Raw genomic sequence first — 22,161 nt, forward strand, 5'->3', positions numbered from 1 at the left:
TCAGTAGCCATTAAATAATGATAACTAACAGTAACAGTGCTTCAGAGTTAGACAAACAGATGGATATGGCCTGGACAAAGTTAGAGAAGTGGACAAACAGATGGATATGGCCTGGACAAAGCTAGAGAGGTGGATTTAAAATTCCTTATCTAATTTCAGTATGCATTTAAATTGTGAAATGAGGAGATTTAGGAGAGAGAGAGAGACCTAGACAAAGTTAGAGAAGGAGGTCATAAGAAGATCAACAAACTCATCAGGTGTATATTGTCTGTAGATATAAGTATTGATGTAGTAATTCTGAAGATAATCACTATTTCCAGAACTGAGAAGATGAATTCCAGCTGAGAACATCCCTTTTGCTTTCTCAATCCCCACCAATTTTGTCACCTTACTCTGGTACTCCTTGTAGTACCCCAACTGTTGCGTAAGAGATACCGCACTCTGTAGTTGCAAACCCAACAAAGTTAGTCTTTAACATTCAAGTTAAGTTTTATGAGTTAACAAGGTTTTGTATGGAAAGATTGAAACTTTACATATAAGCTGGCTGTTCTCTCGGCGTAACCCGAACCAGCAGACGCAAAGTTGGTGCCAATGAGTAATCGTAGACTTCCAGGCACAGAAATCGATTATTTTGCAAATGATTTTTGGGGAACTCTACCTTTTCTTATCCCCTACAAGGCTACAAGCAAGAGGCTAGCTGGAACCATAGCAGAATAGGATTTGACTAGGGAGCGCTAACTCAAAATCTAAAAGAATAGACAGATCTGATTGTAACTAGGCAAAAGAGAGTAAATGTCAATGTAATACTTCATAAGACCAACTCAAAATAATAAGTACCAGTAACTAATTCAGGAGGCTGAAGATTAAGTCGCAAAATAAGCCTTGCAAATGCTGGTGTCAACAGCAAAATACAAGCCTGCATTTTCAAAAAATCACAAAATAAGAAACTACTCAAACTCCTGCATGTTCAATTGGTATCAAAATTATAAAACGTCAGTTAAGTGTCAGCGTATTGCTATGAAGTCAATCAATTTAATCCAAAAGGGTTACAGATATTCCAGGAAGCATTTTCATTGACTTTACAATTAAATTATCAGATAATACAAACAAAAGAAAAACCAAAAAGGTGATTAGAAAAGAAGAATTCCAGAATCAAAGCTTCAAATTTACTTCAAATTGCATTCAAATTACATACCAACTTGTAATTTATCTATAATTCCTAAATAATGCCAAAAATTAAACTTTTCAATTACCAAAGATACAGAAATTATGACTTCCTATGAGCTGGCCTCATACTTTCAAAAGACGAAAAAGAGAAACTTAATGCAGTTGTTAAATCCAGACAAGCACGATGATAGATTCCTGCAGGCAGTACGATCTTCACAAATTAAGTGTAATGAACGAATTGAACAACTAGCCAAAAAAACAAAAAAAACAAAAACAGAATTGTACAAACCCTAATTCTAAAATCGAAAATCAAAAGGGGACAGGAAGATAATTACTTGTTGTGGCGAGGAGTGGCGGCCGAGCAAGCACCGGAGAACAGACCGTTCTTTCTTAGAACCACCGGCCGAGCTAGCTGAGTTTTCAGCGACTATGTCAGTCGTGGTTCAGCGCGGAGAACGTACAGGATGCGACGGGGGCGAGGAGGCGAGAAAAGACACTCACCGGCAAGGAGAGTGACGGCGGATCCGAGCAAGATGAGTTCGACGGCGACGCAAGACCGAGCAAGCTCTGAGTTCGTCGGCGACGCAAGGAATTGAAAACTGAGGGAAGAAGCTTGGAGTTGAGCGCGAGAAACTCTAAAATTTTGAGATAGATATTTTAGTTAAATGAATTATTCAACAATAATATTATTGCAGCAAACAAATTTTGTTACACGGACTTTTAATATGTACGCTGCAAATAGCTCTTTTGCAGGGGGCAATTAATTTGTACGTTGCAATAACCCTTTAAAGGGTTTGACCCACATTGACCTATTGCTTGTTGAAGCGTATTAATACATGTACGCTGCAACAAGGGGGCTGCAACAGGGGTTTTTTCTACTAGTGTAAAAACCAAGTTTGGGATTTGGTCGATTTGCCAGATGGCTACCAAGCCATAGGAAGCAAATGGGTTTTCAAACTGAAAAAGGACAAGGATGGGAAACTTGAAATTTTCAAAGCTAGATTGGTTGCAAAAGGTTACAGGCAAGTCCACGGTGTGGATTATGATGAAACCTTTTCACCAGTTTCAATGCTAAAGTCTATTCAGATGATGTTAGCAATCGCTGCATATTACGATTACGAAATATGGCAGATGAATGCAAAACCTCTTTCTTAAACGGCGTTTTAACAAAAATTGTGTTTATGACACAGCCTGAGGGTTTTGAGGATCCAAAGAATGCTAAAAAGGTATGCAAGCTTAAGAAATCAATCTACGGATTGAAGCAAGCATCAATGAGCTGGAATATACGTTTTGATGAAGCAGTCAGTGACTTTGGTTTCATCAAGAACGTCAGTGGGAGCAAAATTATTTTTCTAGTATTATATCGACGACATATTACTTATCGGAAAGGACATTCCTATGTTGTGTATACAAGAAGGTCAGTGGGAGCAAAATTATTTTTCTAGTATTATATCGACGACATATTACTTATCGCAGACGAATCTTGTGTATACAAGAAGGTCAGTGGGAGCAAAATTATTTTTCTAGTATTATATCGACGACATATTACTTATCGGAAAGGACATTCCTATGTTGAACTCTGTCAAGATTTGGCTTGGGAAATGTTTTTCGATGAAGGATCTAGGAGAAGCACAGTACATACTGGACATCAAGATTTACAGAGATAGATCTAAAAAGATGATTGGACTCAGTCAAAGCACTTATATCAATAAGGTGCTTTAAAGGTTCAATATGGCAGACTCCAAGCGAGGCTACCTACCCATGTCTCATGGAATGACTCTAAGCAAGTCTCAGTGCCCAAAAACACTAGATGAGCGTAGACGAATGAGTGGGATTCCATATGCATCATTGATTGGTTCAATAATGTATGCTATGATATTTACACGCCCGAATGTTGCGTACGCACTCAGTGCTACGAGCAGCTACCAGTCAGACCCAGGAGAGGCACATTGGACTGCTGCCAAGAATATTCTGATGTACCTGAAAAGGCACAAAGATAATTTCCCAGTCTATGGTGGAGATGATGAATTAATTGTTAAAGGCTATACGGACGCAAGTTTCCAAACCGACAAGGATGATTTCAAATCACAGTCTGGGTTTGTGATGGGGTGTTTTTCCGTCGTTGAATAGAAAATCACCTCACCAAACAAAATTTATAAAACCACTAAACTAACCGGCTATATTGCTATAGCGGCAAGTATAGGGATCGTCCCATAGAAACAGTGGTTATTGAGTTTAGGTATTAAGCTAGTTAGAACGAGATTTGGTTTGAATTAATATCTAAAATAACTATGCTAACAATTGCACGAATTGAATCAAATAAGGGAAATGCTAGGGAGTAAGGGATAGCCTAGGGAAATCGGGGTAAACGAACTAAACAATCAAGCATTCAAGATCATGTAAAGACTTAGCATATAGGGGAATGGAATCGAATGGCGTGCTCACCACCTCTCGGATGGAGCACGCGAAGCAATCTAGCCTATGGAAGAGCTTTTGCCTAATCCTAGACTAGATAAGCTTGCATATAATAGGAACTACCATTCTCTTGCACAAAATAGGCTCACAATGTCTTGCCAAACCTAAACTATGCAATCCAATAAATTCCAATCAAATAGCATTTGCAACTACCACTCAATTAGGCATGGATATCCTATCACTAAATCAATTTAATTACAACAAATAATCATTAATTCAATCATCAATTTCCCCTAATTAAGCCCCTAGATTCTCCCCTTTCCCTAACCTAAATCTACTCATTACACATATTTGAAACTAAGGAATTCATGAGTTCTAAGCAAGTAATTATGAAATTGAAGGAGTGGAAGGAAAGAATTAAGAATTTAATTGCAAACTAGAATCAACAACTAAGGAATTGAGAATCAATGAAATTAAAATCAAAGCAAAGAGGAATTCAAGAAGTTGAGGATCAATCAAATAACAATGACAAAATAGCATGAACAAAATACTAAGAACTTGAATTAAATTGCAAGGAAAAGAGAAGAGTTGAAGAAATTACAAATTGAAGCTTCAAAATCAATGAGTTTTTCTCTCTAGAATACTAGCTTGAAGAGCAAACCTTCTAAAACTTCATAAATTCTATTTCTGAAATTAATTGTCTAATAAAAATAATGAAAATTCTATTTATACAAACCCCTAAAAAATAGAAATTTAAACTCGAAAAGGTCAGCCCGCGCAGCCGTGCGATCGAGCAGACCCAGATGCGATCGCATCAGTGCGAGCGGGACCTGATTCCGTGCGAACGTGTTCAGCGACGATTCACTACTTCTATCTGTGCGATCGAGCTGCAAATCCGTGCGATCGCACGGTTCTGACTTAGCCAATTCTTCACCATTCTTCGAAATTCTTCATGTGCTCGCACAGAAATTCAGTGCGAGCTCACCAAAAATTCGTGCGAGCGGGCTCATACATGGTGCTATCGAACGAATTCCCAAATAGTTCCTGCCTGGTTTTTTCGATTTCGTGCGAACACACATTCCTGAGCACGAGCGCACGAGCCTGATTGACTTTGAAGCCAAGTCTGCTGACCCGTGCGAACACACAGAATTCCTGTGCGGTCGCACGGGCTTGATTCGAGCAAACTTCAACTCTCTTCCATCATTTTCCAACATTCTACCTGAAAAGTGCATAGATGGAATAAGGGGATAAAAATGCAACAAAACTATACAAAACTATCAAAAAGCATAATAAAATTCTATAAAATCCTAAGCCTAGAGCGACATAAATGCCGCTCATCAAACTCCCCCAAGCTAGGCGTTTGCTAGTCTCTAGCAAGCTAGGCACGAACTAGGGAAGGATGAGCATATTATTGAGAATCTAACAACTATAAAAACAAGAACTAAAAGAATATACAACCTACCTCACTTTCGCAGGAATCACGGTTGCATTTAAGCGCATGCAACAAGCTCTTTAAACCCCACAATCGCTCATGAGGGTGAGTAGGATCTCGCAAGGGTTTCCAAAGAGAACCACCCATAACTCTTCCAAAAACACAATCAAGGCAAGACCTAAAATGAAAAACAAACCAAGAAAAAGGAAGAAAAGAAAAAGAAAGGAAAGAAAAAGAAAGAAAAGGAATGAAAATAGAAAAGAAAGAAAAATGAAACTACAAAATTCAAGATAAGGGCCTTTATTATGGAACAAGTATGAGAGAATGCTAATATTACTAACCAAATAAACGAATGCACGCTAACCAATGTCCTAAGTCGAGTGAAAGATGAAAATGCCAAGCAAAGAGAACTAAGGGTAAGGACTTATCAATTCCCCTTCAACCGAGCATACCACTTCAAATCTCTAGATCCCATCCACCCTTAAGAATAGTGTCTCATGACGCCGCGAAGGCGCCGACAAACAAGATTTGCAAGGGAGAAGAGAAGGTTACTCGACATCTTAGCACGCCAATCTCATTCCATAAATTTGACCAAATCCTCCCTCCACCAACATAGACTCAACTCAAAAGGGTCAAGAGGACTTTTTAGGGTGTAACGTAGGCTAGGAGTAAGGTGTGGAAAAAATTTGGTAATTGGTGCTCATACCTAAAGTGAAGCGCAATGAATGAACTCAACTCAAGCAAATCGAACCAAAGCAAACTCATACCACTTATTTGGGGTACCCCCAAGCTTATTCAACAACTACACTAAACTAAAACTCTTTTTTGAACTTTTCTTGATTTGATTTCTCTTTTTTTGTGTTTCAAATGAAACTTTTCTCATTGCCTTGTTTTTCTCTATTTTTGGCTTTTTCACAACTTTTCTTTCTCTATTTGCATATGCATCATTTATTCACTATATACAACATAATTTCCAAAACTTGCCATTTAATGCCAACAACAATCATTTCTCAACTTTGCATAAACATTCATAACCAACAAGCATAGTAACTCAAAGCTTCACTATCACTTCTAAGGGTGAAAATAAAACAAAGGCTAATAGGCTTGTAATGTGCTCATAAGAAATGAAGGGGAAAGGCTCAAATGGCTAGCAAGTGGGCAAATGCAAACAAAAATATATGAGAAAAATAGAAAATAAAGTCCTAAATTAAAAAGAAAAATAGTCACCGAAAGAAATGCCTCTATCGTCCCCTAAAGTAGGGTCTCGGGAAGGAAATAGTCAAACTCGGGAGATAAGAAAGTCAATGCTAAGGATCCATGCCACTCAATATATGTATACAATGTGTTTGGGATAATGTGAACATGATCCTCACCAATGAGAGCAAATACTACTCTCTCCGGTTTCAAGTGATTAGAGAGATCGACACTGTCTTACCACAAACCAAGGGTTCAAAACGCATGCTACTTAAAGTTCAACCAACTTTCTTGACACCTAAATCCTAGATTCGACCCAAGACATTGAAAACCGTGCAAATATCTACCAATTAGGAATAAAAGCATTTTAACCTACAAGTTCCAATTTTATTTGCCCAAATCAAGAATATTGCCTAAGAAACCTAGAAAAACTTGCCTTGACAAAAGGAAAGGAAAACAAAGAAAAAGAAGAAAAGAAGAAATCACAGAAAAGGAAAACAAAAAGAATCAAAAGAAAAGAAAAGGAAACAAAAGAAAACAAAAATCAAACTAAAATCAAACTAAAAACAAAGAAACTAATATACACAAGTGCACACAAGGTATGATTTCATAGAAATGAGCTTCACAAATAGGCAACCACACAACAAAAATCTCCCCAAGCTTGAGTTAGGCCATGTCCCCAAGGCCTAAAACAAAACTATGGAGGGGCACAGATACCCATCCAACCATATGCCCCACAAGAAATATGCCCATCCCAAAGAATGCATGGGAGCAAGTCCCGCAAAGAACCAGTAAAAACAAAACCAAACTCACCGAAAAAACGACGGACAAGGCAAAGGTGGAAAGTGTGAACCCACCGCAATGAAACCAAACAAAGAATATGCATAAGGGCCGCGGGGTGCCTCCCGGTAGCGCTCGTTTAATGTCATTAGCTTGACGAATCCCCCCAAATTCATGGGGGGTCTTTGTGAAGGAAATAATGCCCTTGGTCCAAGTATGCATTCTATGTTAAGTCTAATAAATGCGGTTCAGTATTAATTAACAAGTTAATAATTCAGTGAGATCAAGTGAGCTGAATGCCTAGCTACAGGCCGCTTCAGTTCAAGTGGAATTAATGATATTAATCCACAACTTACTCTTGACTGAACCCGTAGGGTCACACAAATAGTACGTAAACGGATCAAGTATTTAATGGCATTAAATACTCTATCTATGGATATTCGGAATCGACGGATCTTGGTTTCAGTGGGAGCTGAGATCGTCACAAGCAAGAAATGAATACTCCGGAAACGATGATATTGCCGGAAACGGAAATATGGATCGTATCGGAAATATAAATATTATCCAAGTCGTAGATGTTGCCGGAAACGGAAACATGGTACGTATCGGAAAATATTATCGGAAATGGAAATATTGCCGGAATCGGAAATATTGCCGGAAACGGAAATATTGTCAGAATCGGAAATATTATCGGAATCGGAAAATAATTCCGGAAACGGAAATATTAAATATTTGTTCGAAACGGAAATTAAATCCGGAATCGGAAATATTAAATATTGTTCGTATCGGAAATGAATTCCGGAACCGGGAATTTAATCGGAAGCGTATCGTACGAATAAGCATCGGACGAGGCCTGCCGGACGAGGGCCCAGCACGAAGCCAGGCCATCGCCCAGCAAGCCAAGCGCGCCACACGAACAGCCAAGGCCACGCCAGGCCCAGCGCAAGGCCAGGCCCAGCAGGCCATGGCAGCGCGCGCAGCGCGCGCAGCAATGGGCTGCGAGCTGTGCTGCTGCTCGCATGGGCTTGCGGCTCGCGTGGGCTGTGCGCGGGCATGGCCTGCACGCTCGTGGGTCATGCTCGTGTAGAGTTTGTGTTCACATACGAAACCTAAATTGTATAAGAGTTGTTTGATGATTAAATTCCTAAACCTAAAAGGATAAAATTAATTAGTTAGAGTCCTACTAGGATTCTAGTTTGACTAATTAGTATCCTAATAGGATTCCAGTTCCTTTTCCATACCTCTATAAATAAGGGCCTAGGGTCATTATTTGCAGGTACGATTGAAGTATTCAAAGGGTAAGTTTTTGAAATATAAATCAGCCATACACTTGCAATAAGAGCCGAAAATCCTAAGTACCTTAAGGGCGATTCTAGTTGGTCTAACTTGAGGCGGATCCGGTCGACTGTGGACTATCTACGGAGGGACGACATTTGGAGTCCTAAAGACTTGTTCTTGTTCGGTTCGGGCGCAGCTAGGGAAGGCACGCTACAACATGTAAGCATCTATTCTATGCTAAATGATTATGTGTAAATAATATGCTTTCCTGGCTTTATGGTTTTTCCACATGATTTATGAATTGTCATATGTATCATAACCTAACAGTGGTATCACGAGCCTCTTATTATTTTCATAATCTAAATTGCATAAACATGGTTAAATATTACAAATTTGCAAGAATTAAAAGGGGTGATTAATTTTCGTAATTGTTAATTAATTGCAAATTGCGTTTATTTAATTATACGTACGCAGTTTTTCGGCAGTTTCTTCGTTACTCATCCAAATCGAGTGATTTTTGTGTCAATTCCGCATGTAAAAGGCATTCTAAAATTCGAAGCCTAACTATGACTTTTCGGAGGTTTTAGTTTTTCGAATGCAAAATTTCGTAAATTTAAGATGTTAAATTAAATATTTGCGATTCTTGTTGATAAATCTTGAATTTTTGATTGACCTACTGTATATGTTTAACAAGTTTGAATGCCTAGCCTTGTTAATTATGCAATCTAATTTGTAATTATGATTAATTTGTTGAAAATTTGAATAATTTAGAATTAATTTGATTTTCATAATTAGTTATAATTTAATTAGATACCTATGATTAAAAACCACCATAAAAATTGTAAATTTATGTTAAATTTTAAATTTTTATGACCTAGACTTGAATCCATGTTAATCGGAAATCAATTAAATAATAAATTTTAAATTTTTCGCCCTAAAATTATGAAATTAATATTATTTATTAATTTGTCAATAATTTTGAATATAATTTTTTAATTTTTATGCGATTCGCTCATATAACTTGCACGCACAAAGCAATGGACGCTACGTGTTACCCTTAAGGGGTGTTGTATAGTGCGGGCATGCGACGACGAGCAAGGGAGCTCGTCGCCCATGCGGTACGAATGCAGCGAGCAAGGGCATGGTGCACGAGCACAAGGCAGCAGCCCTGCCTTGTGTCGTGGGCTGTGAGCAATGGGCGCATGGGCAAGGGCGAGAGCAAGGCACGAGCAGTCGCGTGTGGGCAGCAAGCGTGCTGCGCCACAGCGCGCACTGCCTCGCGCAAGCGTGCGGAGGCTCGCGCGCAGCGAGCGCAAGCGACGTGCGACGAGCGCTGCGCCCAGCGATGGCGAGCAGCGTGCTCGTTGCGACGTGCGACGAGCGCTGCGCCCAGCGATGGTCAGCAGCATTCTTGTTGCGACGAGGGCTGGCGCGCGCCTTGCGATGGGGAGCAGCATGGCCCATGGGCGTGTGTGGCCCATGGGCGTGCTGTGCGCGTGTGGCCCATGGGCGTGCGTTGCGTGGGGTTGTTGCATTGCGATTAGATCGTTTTGAAATTTTAATTTGAAATTTTCAGTTTACGTAATTTTAATTAATTTTAAAATTAATAATTTAAATTAATTTCTTGGATTTTAATTTTGAATATTGTAATTATAATAATTTTATTTATTCTAATTATTTTACTAAAATTAAAATCATGAATTAATTTAAATACGACTGAAAAATAAAATAAATAAGCGGATTCAATTATAAATTTATATGAGCTTTAAATTTTAATTAAATTTGTATGTTTCCGGTTAGCCTAGAAATACATTTTTATGTTTAAAATTAGTAAAGCATATGAATTTATTGGTTTAAGTGGGAGCCCTTTTAGTCATAAACTCTTGATTAGGTCTACAAATCCTTAAGGTTAAAACAACTTGATTAGAATTAATAAGGACTGAATAATTTGTAGATTATTGGTGCCCTTGATTAATTGCTGCAAATATTTATGTGATGCATAACATGTTTTACTAACCAGCTATGTGGGCCATTCATGATAATGAATGGGTGAATGGTATATATTGTATATGTACTGTTTTGCAGGTTATGAAGTGACTAGTATGGCCCAAATAGGATAGAAAATATGGTTTGCGTACCATTAATTTGAATGTAATTGGTCTAAAGTACCAAAATTGTTTTTCAATTCAAATATGGTCTGCGTACCATCAAATAGTTGTAATTAGTTTTAATTATTGCTTATCCTATTTGAAGAAAATGGTGCCTCCCACGGAGATTTTCAAGACGGACTTTGAAGTTGAAGCTTCAAGATGAAGTCGGGCCATACTAGATCACATTTATATTATGCATGTTTTAAGTTATTTATTGCTTTTAAATATGTCATAAATATGCATGAGATCAAAGCTTGATTATGTTGCATGATTAAGGATTTTAGTTCACTTAAAATCTAACCAATATAGTAAGAGCCTTAAGTTCCAAACTTAAAAATTGAGTTAAAAGGTGCCATGCCAAAATATACACTTGCTTGGATATCCTTTACATCAATCTAGTAATAGTTTTCGCTCAGCGAGGTGTTACTTATTGGTCCTAAAGGGGCAAGGTACACAAATAATTGTGAGTACTTGTTAGTTTTGGTGAAACTCAACGATATAAGTAAGGAGTCCTTTTATGTCGTGGCAAAATCGATAGGTTTACCTAATAAGTTCTTAGACGTACCTATCAACCAAGAATAGTTTCTAGACTATTAGCAAAAGGCTTTTGCTTACCTAAGATGTTTTAGGATTAAGTCGACAAACTGTGCTTAATTCTTCAATGATTTTAGGGTCTTGGAATCATTTTATTCACACCTGCCGGAACACATAATTCGAATAAAATGCTAATGACTTGTTTAGATTGCATGATTGCTTTCATTTTCAAGTTATTATTCATGATAAATGTTTAGACTTTGCATGCCTCAATGTATGTTTTAATTATTGTTTATAATTAAATATCTTGCACTGCAATAAATCCTTTTAGAAAGGTAACAGTAAATTTCCTCGATTGGTAGTGAATCCAAGAATGATTCACGGAAATGAGAGAAAATGAGCGATTTAAAATGTACGTTTCTTTTAGCGACTTTCATGGTTGTTTTCGAGTATCAAAGTCGAATGGCAAACCGATTGGTGCTTGTGAATTCAAAATACAATGTAGTTTTGAGATCATACAGCATTGAGTTTAAACACTCAGCTTTACCAATGGTTAACAACCTAATATCTTTGTCCATTTAATTCTCGAATGAGTCTAGTCCCTAGACATTCGAATAGATTGATGCTTAGAGAACTTTAGAAGCTTCTGGTAAGATCATCTAGTTGAAACAGAATATTCAACATAAATGGTAAGAACTTTGTTGGAGTGACATTGGACATGTCTAAATAAAGTATAAGAGTCAACACTAGAGAATTCAATTCTTAAGGCTATTAGAAAGGGTACAAGAAATAGGAAAACAAGGAACAAGTGAAAGGAATTTAGGATTCCGTTTCTACCTATAAGTTTATGTTTAAAGAGAAGTGACCTAGCAATCGAACTTCCTTGGTATCATATACCGCTTGAGGTTCTTACTTCGGCAATAACTCAAACAATGGGAGCTAGGATACACTAATGACCTACAAGTGGGAAATGAAGCATGGCAATGCTACATTAGTTGTAGGATCATCTAGTTTGTTTTAAGTCCTTTCAAAGGCTGGAACTTAATGGCTATTTTGTTCCATAATCAGCATACCTAAATTTCTGCTTCAAACACAGAAAGACTCATATTCAAGAAAAACAAAAAAAAACAATGTTTGTTTGTTTATTTGAATGAAATGGTCATTTACGGGTTGAGTCAATATGCTTGATTAAAACAAGCAACTCTTTAAACAATAAGAACTTTACTAGGTTCAAATCAACCCCTTGATTTGAGTTCCACTTATCTTTTGCATTGTTGCTTAGACCATATCAACAAGTTAACATTCATAAGCTCTATTTTAATGGACTTTTGAAAGTTGATTAATTTCTAGATCATTCAAGACAAGCTAGTCTTACTTGTTGAAAGTAACAAAAGATATGAACTATTGTTAGAACGCCTAGACAATAGAGTTCAAAGCTAAAGAAAGATTTTATGACTTTATGGATTTGAGTGAATATAGGTTTATTTACTCAAATATGATATAAGTTGAATCTGTTTGGCTAGTTCAAAGATTCAGAAGTATAAAATCCACTTGGCAAGAAATCATAAAGATCTAGGATAGATCATGTTAATGATTACTTGAGACCAAAATGATCATCAATGATTGTGTGTAGTAAAATTCACAATCTAACTCCATAATATATGGCATATCTAAGTGGAATGATCAAAGTCAATTAATACTTGATTCGATCAATGATGAATCATAAAGACTTTTCCTATAATTTCTAAACAAAAATGCTCAACTACCACCAAACTAAACCAAATTCGTTAAAGCTATTGAAAAGTAATTTCAGAATATCTTTTCATAATATATCTAAAGAGTTCCTAAACTCAGTGGGAGCTTAGTGTTTGTTATTCAACAAACTAAGGCCCAAGTATAGATATATGTTTCATTGTGATTTATTCAAATGAGACACAAGGGTATTGTACGTTTCTACCACGAATTTTTGAGAACATAATGTTTGTTTGCTCGAAATAATGTCCTTTTGGAGATTCGTTTCCAAAATGACAAGTGGGAGAAAATAGACCTCGAAAGACGTCGAGGCGAACAACAAACATAAACGGACATTCCGGAGGCTTTTCGAAGTGCTTCAGAAAATTCGAACTTATTCTTTAAGGACTTTAGAAGTGGCTTTAAAGAATAGACATCTCTTAGAAGACTTTACAAGTGCTTCAAGGAGAACAGAATATTCAAAGGACTTTTAAGTGGCTATTGATATTATGTTGTTTGATGTTCTATACCCTTGTAGGCATAGAGTTCAAGTCACTGAAACTATGAGATTCTTCTATTAGATAGTGAAGAAACATGGAGTTCAGGTCACTGAAACTATGCAATTCTTCTATTAGACAGTGAAGAAACCTACAACTTGCAGTCAAACTATTATCATGTAGATTAATGAGTTTGTGACTTGTAAGAAAGCTATGACGAAACCCAGATTTCCTAAAATGGTTAGAGGCCATATATAGACTCAAATGTTTTAAATGGTTAGAGGCCATAAAACATACTCAATGTTTTGATGACAAAATTGAAATTTTGTTGATTTGCAAGAATAGTTTCACACCTATTGGTTGCAGGTTTGTTTTAAGGATAAACACCATCAAACATGGAATTGTGTTCACACACAAAGCTAGATTAGTTGCTAAAGGTTACAGGCAAATTCATGGCATGGATTGTGTTGAAACCTCATGCATAATCGTAATACACTAGTCTATAAATCAAGCAATGATTGCATATTGGTACATATGGAAATTGGATGACAAAATGTATTCCTCAATCAAATGTTGGAAGAAACTATGTACATGGTATGTCATAGGATTTGTGGATCCAAATAAATACTTGAAAAGGAAAGCTAGCTTATGAAATCTAAGTATAGATTTAAGCAAGCAATTGGGAATTAGAAATGTATTTTAGTGAAGCTAATAAGTATTTTAGTTTCATAAAATGTACATGACTCTTATATATATATATAAGAAGTTTATTGGGAGTACGTAAAACTTAATTGGTCCTATGTGTATCATACACATATCTCTCTATTGTGAAATAACATTCAAATGCTAATGACTTAGATTTGAGATTATTCGTTAATGATGGACCATGGCGAAACTTAGTACATATTGGGTATTAAGATCTATTTACAAAGATCTTATAATATTGTTTTGGATTAAGTAATGGCATTTACTAAATCAAACACGAAATACTCCATTGGAGATATTCGACCCATGTGAATAAATCTAAGTAAAAGATGTCTGAACTATGTATAAGCGTTTACTAAGTTAAACATCAAAGGATCTAAGTAAGATTCTTAACCTATATTATATGTCAAAGATTTAGCTGGATTCAGTATCTACTGAAATTGAATGAGCTAAAGTTATATGAATAGAATTCAAATGGGAATTATTCTGCAAAAGAATTTATCATGTATGATATAATATGAGGATCGCCAAAAACGTATCGTATGACTTTAGGCATGACGAACATATACCAATCTCTATTGATCTAAGTAAAGATCAACTAGATTGAGATCAAGAATACTTATTGTACTTGAAAAGGTACATAGGAATAGGTCTTGATTCAAGGAAATAAAGATATGCTAAATATTGATGCTACACGCATAAACACTGGCAAAGGATCAAGCAAGACCCTTTGGAGTTAACCATTGATAAGGACGAGCTATAGAGCATCGTGTTTTGAAATGGCAACATGGATTGGAGACCATGAGTTGTTGCGTGGGAAATTAAAATGTTAATTTCTATGTTCTAAGATACAGTTGGAAAGTCTTCCACATATCTGTGAACTGCTTGGATAAGTAAATCCAAACAAAGCATCACTAGCAACCTAAATAGTTGAAGTAAAAGTAATTATTGCCTAAGAAGCAATAAAACAGAGTTGTTTAAAGTTCTTCACTGAACTTGGGTAGATCACCTATCTGCTGGCTTGATGGTTCTTCATTGAAAAATGCGTAGAACCACTCTTGAAGCAAGAAAAACGTCTGCTAACTTGATGGTTCTTCATTGCAAAATGCGTAAAACCACTATCAAAGTAAGAAAGACTAGATCACATAATAAACAAACTCAAAAAGATCTTATCATCATATCTCGAAGAACATTCGATGAAAAAGGATATTAAGATTAGCAAAGCATGATAACTAAACCTATGCAACAAGTGAGAAGCAACACTCACATTGTAGCACTAGAAATCAAGCATAGCTTTGAATTCCATGAACTGTTTTAAAGATGGGTTTGAGGCCCATGGTTGTAAAACATTGGGGTTGAACATTTATCATATATGAAATGTATTTTTCATATTCCATTTAATCTTGGTTTAGTATTAAATGATGAGTCCCTTCAAATTGACGATATATTCAAGATAGACTGTCAGGACCAGTCCTGTGACTAAGAAATGTCTATCAAGTGAACTTGAATGTCAAAAGTTGAAAATGGTCCCTAGTCGGAGTTTTCTATAAAATTGGACGCATAGAAAACGTTAGACGACTAGAATGCAAGATGACTAGTAGTTCTGTTTCTTGAACTATGTGGACATGGCAATGTCATAATCATTTGCATAGATACTTACTTTGGGAAGACTAGTATCGGACAAGACCTATGAAACTTTACTGTAAGAGATGAAAATCTGTCATAAGTAAATTTCATTAAAATTATTAGACACTAAATCCTCAATACCTGAGTGATTTCAGATTACTTGTTTGAGAACTGGCTGCTTTGACGTTGACCAACCGTCGCACCGTAAAAGGAGGCTATAAAGGCAACGCTCAAGTAATCACCTATCAAACGAAGTCTAATCTCAAGATCGCAAGATTGGGATTGTCCTCCCATAAATCGGGATGAGATGCTTAAAAGTTGTACAAGGCCACTCGGAGAGCTAGAAACTGTGAAATGCATGGCCGTGCTCGGATGAATCATAGGCTATGATTATCTGTTTATTTGATCAGTTGAACTCTGAAATCGAGAAACACCTCTGGACATAATAAGGATGACAATTCTTACCTTATGTTCAAGAGCAAGCATCGAGCGACAAAAGAATTAGGAAATGCACACTTGTCCCTAAGGACAAGTGGGAGACTGAAGGAAATAATGCCCTTGGTCCAAGTATGCATTCTATGTTAAGTCTAATAAATGCGGTTCAGTATTAATTAACTAGTTAATAATTCAGTGAGATCAAGTGAGCTGAATGCCTAGCTACAGGCCGCTTCAGTTCAAGTGGAATTAATGATATTAATCCACAACTTACTCTTGACTGAACCCGTAGAGTCACACAAATAGTACGTAAACGGATCAAGTATTTAATGGCATTAAATACTCTATCTATGGATATTCGGAATCGACGGATCTTGGTTTCAGTGGGAGCTGAGATCGTCACAAGCAAGAAATGAATACTCCGGAAACGATGATATTGCCGGAAACGGAAATATGGATCGTATCGGAAATATAAATATTATCCAAGTCGTAGATGTTGCCGGAAACGGAAACATGGTACGTATCGAAAATATTATCGGAAATGGAAATATTGCCGGAATCGGAAATATTGCCGGAAACGGAAATATTGTCAGAATCGGAAATATTATCGGAATCGAAAAATAATTCCGGAAACGGAAATATTAAATATTTGTTCGAAACGGAAATTAAATCCGGAATCGGAAATATTAAATATTGTTCGTATCGGAAATGAATTCCGGAACCGGGAATTTAATCGGAAGCGTATCGTACGAATAAGCATCGGACGAGGCCTGCCGGACGAGGGCCCAGCACGAAGCCAGGCCATCGCCCAGCAAGCCAAGCGCGCCACACGAACAGCCAAGGCCACGCCAGGCCATGCGCAAGGCCAGGCCCAGCAGGCCATGGCAGCGCGCGCAGCGCGCGCAGCAATGGGTTGCGAGCTGTGCTGCTGCTCGCGTGGGCTTGCGGCTCGCGTGGGCCGAGCAGCCGTGTGGGCTGTGCGCGGGCATGGCCTGCACGCTCGTGGGTCATGCTCGTGTAGAGTTTGTGTTCACATACGAAACCTAAATTGTATAGGATTTGTTTGATGATTAAAATTAATTAGTTAGAGTCCTACTAGGATTCTAGTTTGACTAATTAGTATCCTAATAGGATTCCAGTTCCTTTTCCATACCTCTATAAATAAGGGCCTAGGGTCATTATTTTCAGGTACGATTGAAGTATTCAAAGGGTAAGTTTTTGAAATATAAATCAGCCATACACTTGCAATAAGAGCCGAAAATCCTAAGTACCTTAAGGGCGATTCTAGTTGGTCTAACTTGAGGCGGATCCGGACGTACTGTGGACTATCTACGGAGGGACGACATTTGGAGTCCTAAAGACTTGTTCTTGTTCGGTTCGGGCGCAGCTAGGGAAGGCACGCTACAACATGTATGCATCTATTCTATGCTAAATGATTATGTGTAAATAATATGCTTTCCTGGCATTATGGTTTTTCCACATGATTTATGAATTGTCATATGTATCATAACCTAACACTTTGAGGTCCAAGGAACCAAGGAGCCAATAGGATCACCCATGTAATAGTGTTTGAGGCGATGCCCATTCACTTTGAAAGAACCGGAATCATCATTCCGAATCTCGATTGTACCATTCGGGGAGACCCGAACAACATCGAATGGACCGCTCCACCGGGACTTAAGTTTTCCCGGGAAAAACTTCAACCGGGAGTTATAAAGGAGGACTTTCTCCCCCTCCTTGAACTCTCTCTTTTCAATCCTAGCGTCATGATATTGTTTAGACCGAGCTTTGTAGATGCTCGCCGAGTCATAGGCATTCATGCGGAGCTCTTCTAGCTCATGGAGGTCAAGCAAGCGCCGCTCACCCACACTAACTAGTTCAAAATTCAGAGTTTCGATGGCCCACATTGCTTTGTGCTCAAGCTCTACCGGCAAATGGCAATTCTTGCCATAAACAAGCTTGTAAGGAGTCATCCCTATTAGCGTTTTGAAAGCCGTTCTATACGCCCATAAGGCATCATCAAGCTTGATGGGCCAATCCTTACGGTTCTTGGAAACCGACTTTTCAAGAATATACTTGATTTCCCGATTGGTAACTTCCACTTGGCCGCTAGTTTGAGGATGGTAACCTACGCCCACTTTGTGATGAACACCATACTTCCGCAAGAGGGTCTTGAACTTCCCATGGGCAAAGTGGGATCCCCTATCACTAATCAAGGCCCTAGGAACCCCAAAGCGCGGAAAGATGATCTTCTTGAAGAAATTGATAACCACTTTGTGATCATTATTGGGAGAGGCAATGGCTTCCGCCCACTTTGAAACATAATCAACCGCCACAAGAATATAGAGATTGCCATAAGGAGAGGGGAAGGGACCCATGAAGTCGATACCCCACACATCGAACACCTCCAACTCCAAAATAGGATTTTGTGGCATCTCATGTCTCATGGAAATATTTCCCGATCTTTGACAACGATCACAAGACTTGAGAAATGCCCAAGCATCCCGAAAAAGGGTGGGCCACCACAACATACTTTGAAGGATCTTTGAAGCGGTTCTATCACCTCCCATATTCCCACCATAAGGGGAAGAGTGGCACATACGAAGAACACTGGTGAACTCCTCATCCGGAACACACCTCCTTAAAAGGCCATCCGGGCACCGTCTCAACAATGTGGGCTCATCCCAAATATAGCGCCTAGCATCGTACTTCAACTTGCGGCGCTCTTGAGTTGTGAGATCTTCGGGGATCACCCCACAAGCCAAATAATTCACTATGTCAACAAACCAAGGAAGATATGAACTCCCAATCATGTACAAGGTATCATCTCGCAAAGCATCTTCAATTGGCACCTCATCCGTAGCCTCACCACCAAGTTCTAACCTAGATAGGTAGTCGGCCACCACATTTTCGGCTCCTTTTTTATCACGAATCTCGATGTCGAATTCTTGGAGGAGGAGCACCCAACGAATAGTCTAGGTTTGGCCTCTTTCTTTGCCATAAGATATCGAATTGCCGCATGATCCGTGAACACAATAGTCTTCGACCCTACCAAATAAGTCCTAAACTTTTCAAAGGCATGCACAATGGCGAGAAATTCCTTCTCGGTCGTGGTGTAGTTGGCTTGTGCTTAATTAAGAGTCTTAGACATATAATAGATCACATGAAGCTTTTTGTCCTTTCGTTGACCAAGGACTCCCCCAACCGAGAAATCACTTGCGTCACACATCAACTCGAAAGGAAGAGACCAATCCGGAGCTTGAACTATAGGAGTAGAAATAAGGGCACCCTTGATTGTGTTGAAGGCCTTGAGACACGCGGCATCAAAGTGAAAGTCACATTCCTTTTGGAGGAGGTTTGTGAGAGGCCGAGCAATCAATGAAAAGTCTTTAATGAACCGCCTATAGAATCCGGCATGCCCAAGAAAGGACCGAATCTCCTTAACGTTGATCGGGGGAGGTAGCTTCTCTATGACCTCGATCTTTTCTCTATCTACCTCAATACCACGGTGAGAGACCTTGTGCCCGAGAACAATTCCTTCCTGCACGATGAAGTGGCATTTGTCCCAATTGAGCACCAAGTTAACTTTTTCACACCTCTCAAGACACTTTCCAAGATTGATGAGGCATTCATCATAACAAGCACCCCCCACTGTGAGGGGGTCGAAAAAGCGCGAGGCTAATGCGTGACCTCGTCCCTCGTGGGTGTGACGTTTCTTTTTGTCAAATCAAGTGTAATTGGATTTCCTGTGAGTTAACTAGTAATATAGGAGTCGCCATTCAGTTTTTAACGACAATGAGAAAAACTGACAAAACCCGGGTATCGTGACATAAAGGGAGTGCAATTATGTTTGACCACGACGGCCATAGGTTCCCTTGTGATCCCTGGTGTGGGGATCTCTCAACATACACCCGCAAGGTAGAGATTGAGGGTTCGGGAGACTGTAACTACCGAGAGGAGTACTCGCTCGTCGATAACTCCAGAGGCAGGATATCCTTACTAGCTCAGCATAAATAATTGAAGGGACATGCGTTAACTATTAAACTAATCTGAGTTGATTTTAACAATATGCAACATATAATACTAGATCGATCGCGATTATCTGATTTAGATTGTTTTAAGGGACCTAGCATGATAATCCAATTTCCCAAAATATTATCTTTATTATGCGTGATAGAACAATCAGATTTAATTAGTTTAACAGTTCATAATAGGGCGAGGAAAGCAATTAAATCATGGAAAGGGACACATTACGACGCACCCTTGAGAGGTGCGTCACGGTTCTCAGAAAACTAACCACTTTGACTTTGCTATTTCTCCTTTCATTTAACGAATCTCAAGTTACGGGACAAGATACGTTCTGTTTGATTTTTGGATCGATTGCGACAGAACGCGTGATCAATTTCGCAGCGTGAGGCTTAGGCTTAGGGGTTGGAGTTAATACTCAGAATATGAATTGTGTGTGTTGTTTCCTTTTCACGTCGAATTTGGGGCTATATTTATAGAAAAGAGTTCGTGGAAAGATAGAATTGTAGAACTCTAATCCACGAGGAATTAGGAAAGAACACGTCCCAGGTATTTTCAGCGCCCAGAGCCAGGCGTTGAAAATAGGGTCTGGGCCGTTTCTTTGTCAGATTCGGACTCTTAGAATCCGGAGTGTATGAGACTTAATCGAGTCTTTTAGTGCGTATTAATTTTATGATGGAATGCACTTGGGCCCGTTAGGAACTCTAGGCTCGTTAGGATTTTAATTAATACGTAACTCTTATTTTCGAATCGTATTAGGAACAGGATTCGCTCGCAATTTCTATCTTATTTAGGATTTATGTTGGAGTGCAACACCTAATTCTGACAGGTTTCTATCTTTTATGACTTGCCACTTTTAACAACTACCCATTACGGCAGCTACTATTTTTAGCAGGTTTCCATAAATGGAAGGTTTCTATAAATAGCAGGTTTCGGGTGAAATGAAAAGGGGATTGAGATTCGTTATTTTATTGGAGATGCGTTGTCAAGTGGAGATTTATTTTATCATCATCGAACCTTCCCTTTCGGGAATGGGGACAAAAGTAGGTGTCTACAGTTAGCCCAACTTTGACTGAGTCTTGGAGTAAGACGATGGTCAAAGTATTAGACGGAGTGCGTCACACAAGCCATGGTGTATGTGACCTGTTTTGCGAGGGTCTCACGAGCCCCCGAGTGATAACATTTGACTTAAGGGTCATCGCTTGAAGTGTCGACATATCCCTCACTTGTCATTGGGATTTGTCAACTGATAGTATAGAAACTCCCTCACTTTGTCATTGGAAGTATCTAAAGAGGCGTAGAAACTCCCTCACTTTGTCATTGGGAGTAGCTACAGATGTTTTCGAAATCAAAGCTATAAAGTGTAATTGGGCCTAGCCAAGCCCAATCACGAGGTAAAAATGTTTTTAAAGATTCTCATTTTCAGGGTTAGCTAAACGAGAAAACCTCCTTGTTTTTATGGGACGTAAAATGAAGGAAAATCCAGCACATCGTTCTTTTTTGGAAAAACGGAAAACCAATCCTTTAATTTTTGGAAAAAGGGAAAACCAATCACATCGTTCTTTTTTGGAAAAACGGAAAACCAATCCATTAATTTTTGGAAAAAGGGAAAACCAATCACATCGCTCTTTTTTGGAAAAAACGGGAAACCAATCCTTTAATTTTTGGAAAAAGGAAAAACGGATCCCTTAATTTTTGGAAAAAGGGAAAACCGATCCTTTAATTTTTGGAAAAGGGAAAACCAATCCTTTAATTTTTGGAAAAAGGGAAAACCGATCCTTTAATTTTTGGAAAAAGGGAAAACCGATCCTTTAATTTTCGGAAAAAGGGAAAACGGATCCTTTAATTTTTGGAAAAAGGGAAAACAGATCCTTTAATTTTTGGAAAAAGCTAGGGAAAACCAGAAAAAGTTATTGCTGCAGCGACTAAGGACCTGCGCGGTTAGTGGTGCGAACCCCGCCGGCTAACGATGGCGAGCCTGTCCGCTAAGGGTGGACGCCCCGTCCGATAGAAGTGGACGAATCTGTTTTGAAGTTTGTTTTTTTTTTTTTTTTTTAAATAAGGACCTACGCTGTTTGTGACGTAGACCCCGCCGGCTAAAGATGGGGAGCCTATTTTGAATTTGAAGATATTATTTTTCGAAAACTGAGGACCTGCGCGGTTAGTGACGAAGACCCCGCCCGCTGAAGGT

At 38.5% G+C, this 22,161-nt stretch overlaps 1 pseudogene; it reads right to left on the reverse strand.

Moving 5' to 3' along the window:
• Window positions 1–207: 207 nt before the first annotated feature.
• Window positions 208–22,161, reverse strand: part of LOC130471492 (uncharacterized) — a 31,099-nt pseudogene continuing 9,145 nt past the window's right edge.

The sequence above is a fragment of the Spinacia oleracea genome, chromosome 4, assembly GCF_020520425.1.
Source record: "Spinacia oleracea cultivar Varoflay chromosome 4, BTI_SOV_V1, whole genome shotgun sequence".
Classification (NCBI taxonomy): domain Eukaryota; kingdom Viridiplantae; phylum Streptophyta; class Magnoliopsida; order Caryophyllales; family Amaranthaceae; genus Spinacia; species Spinacia oleracea.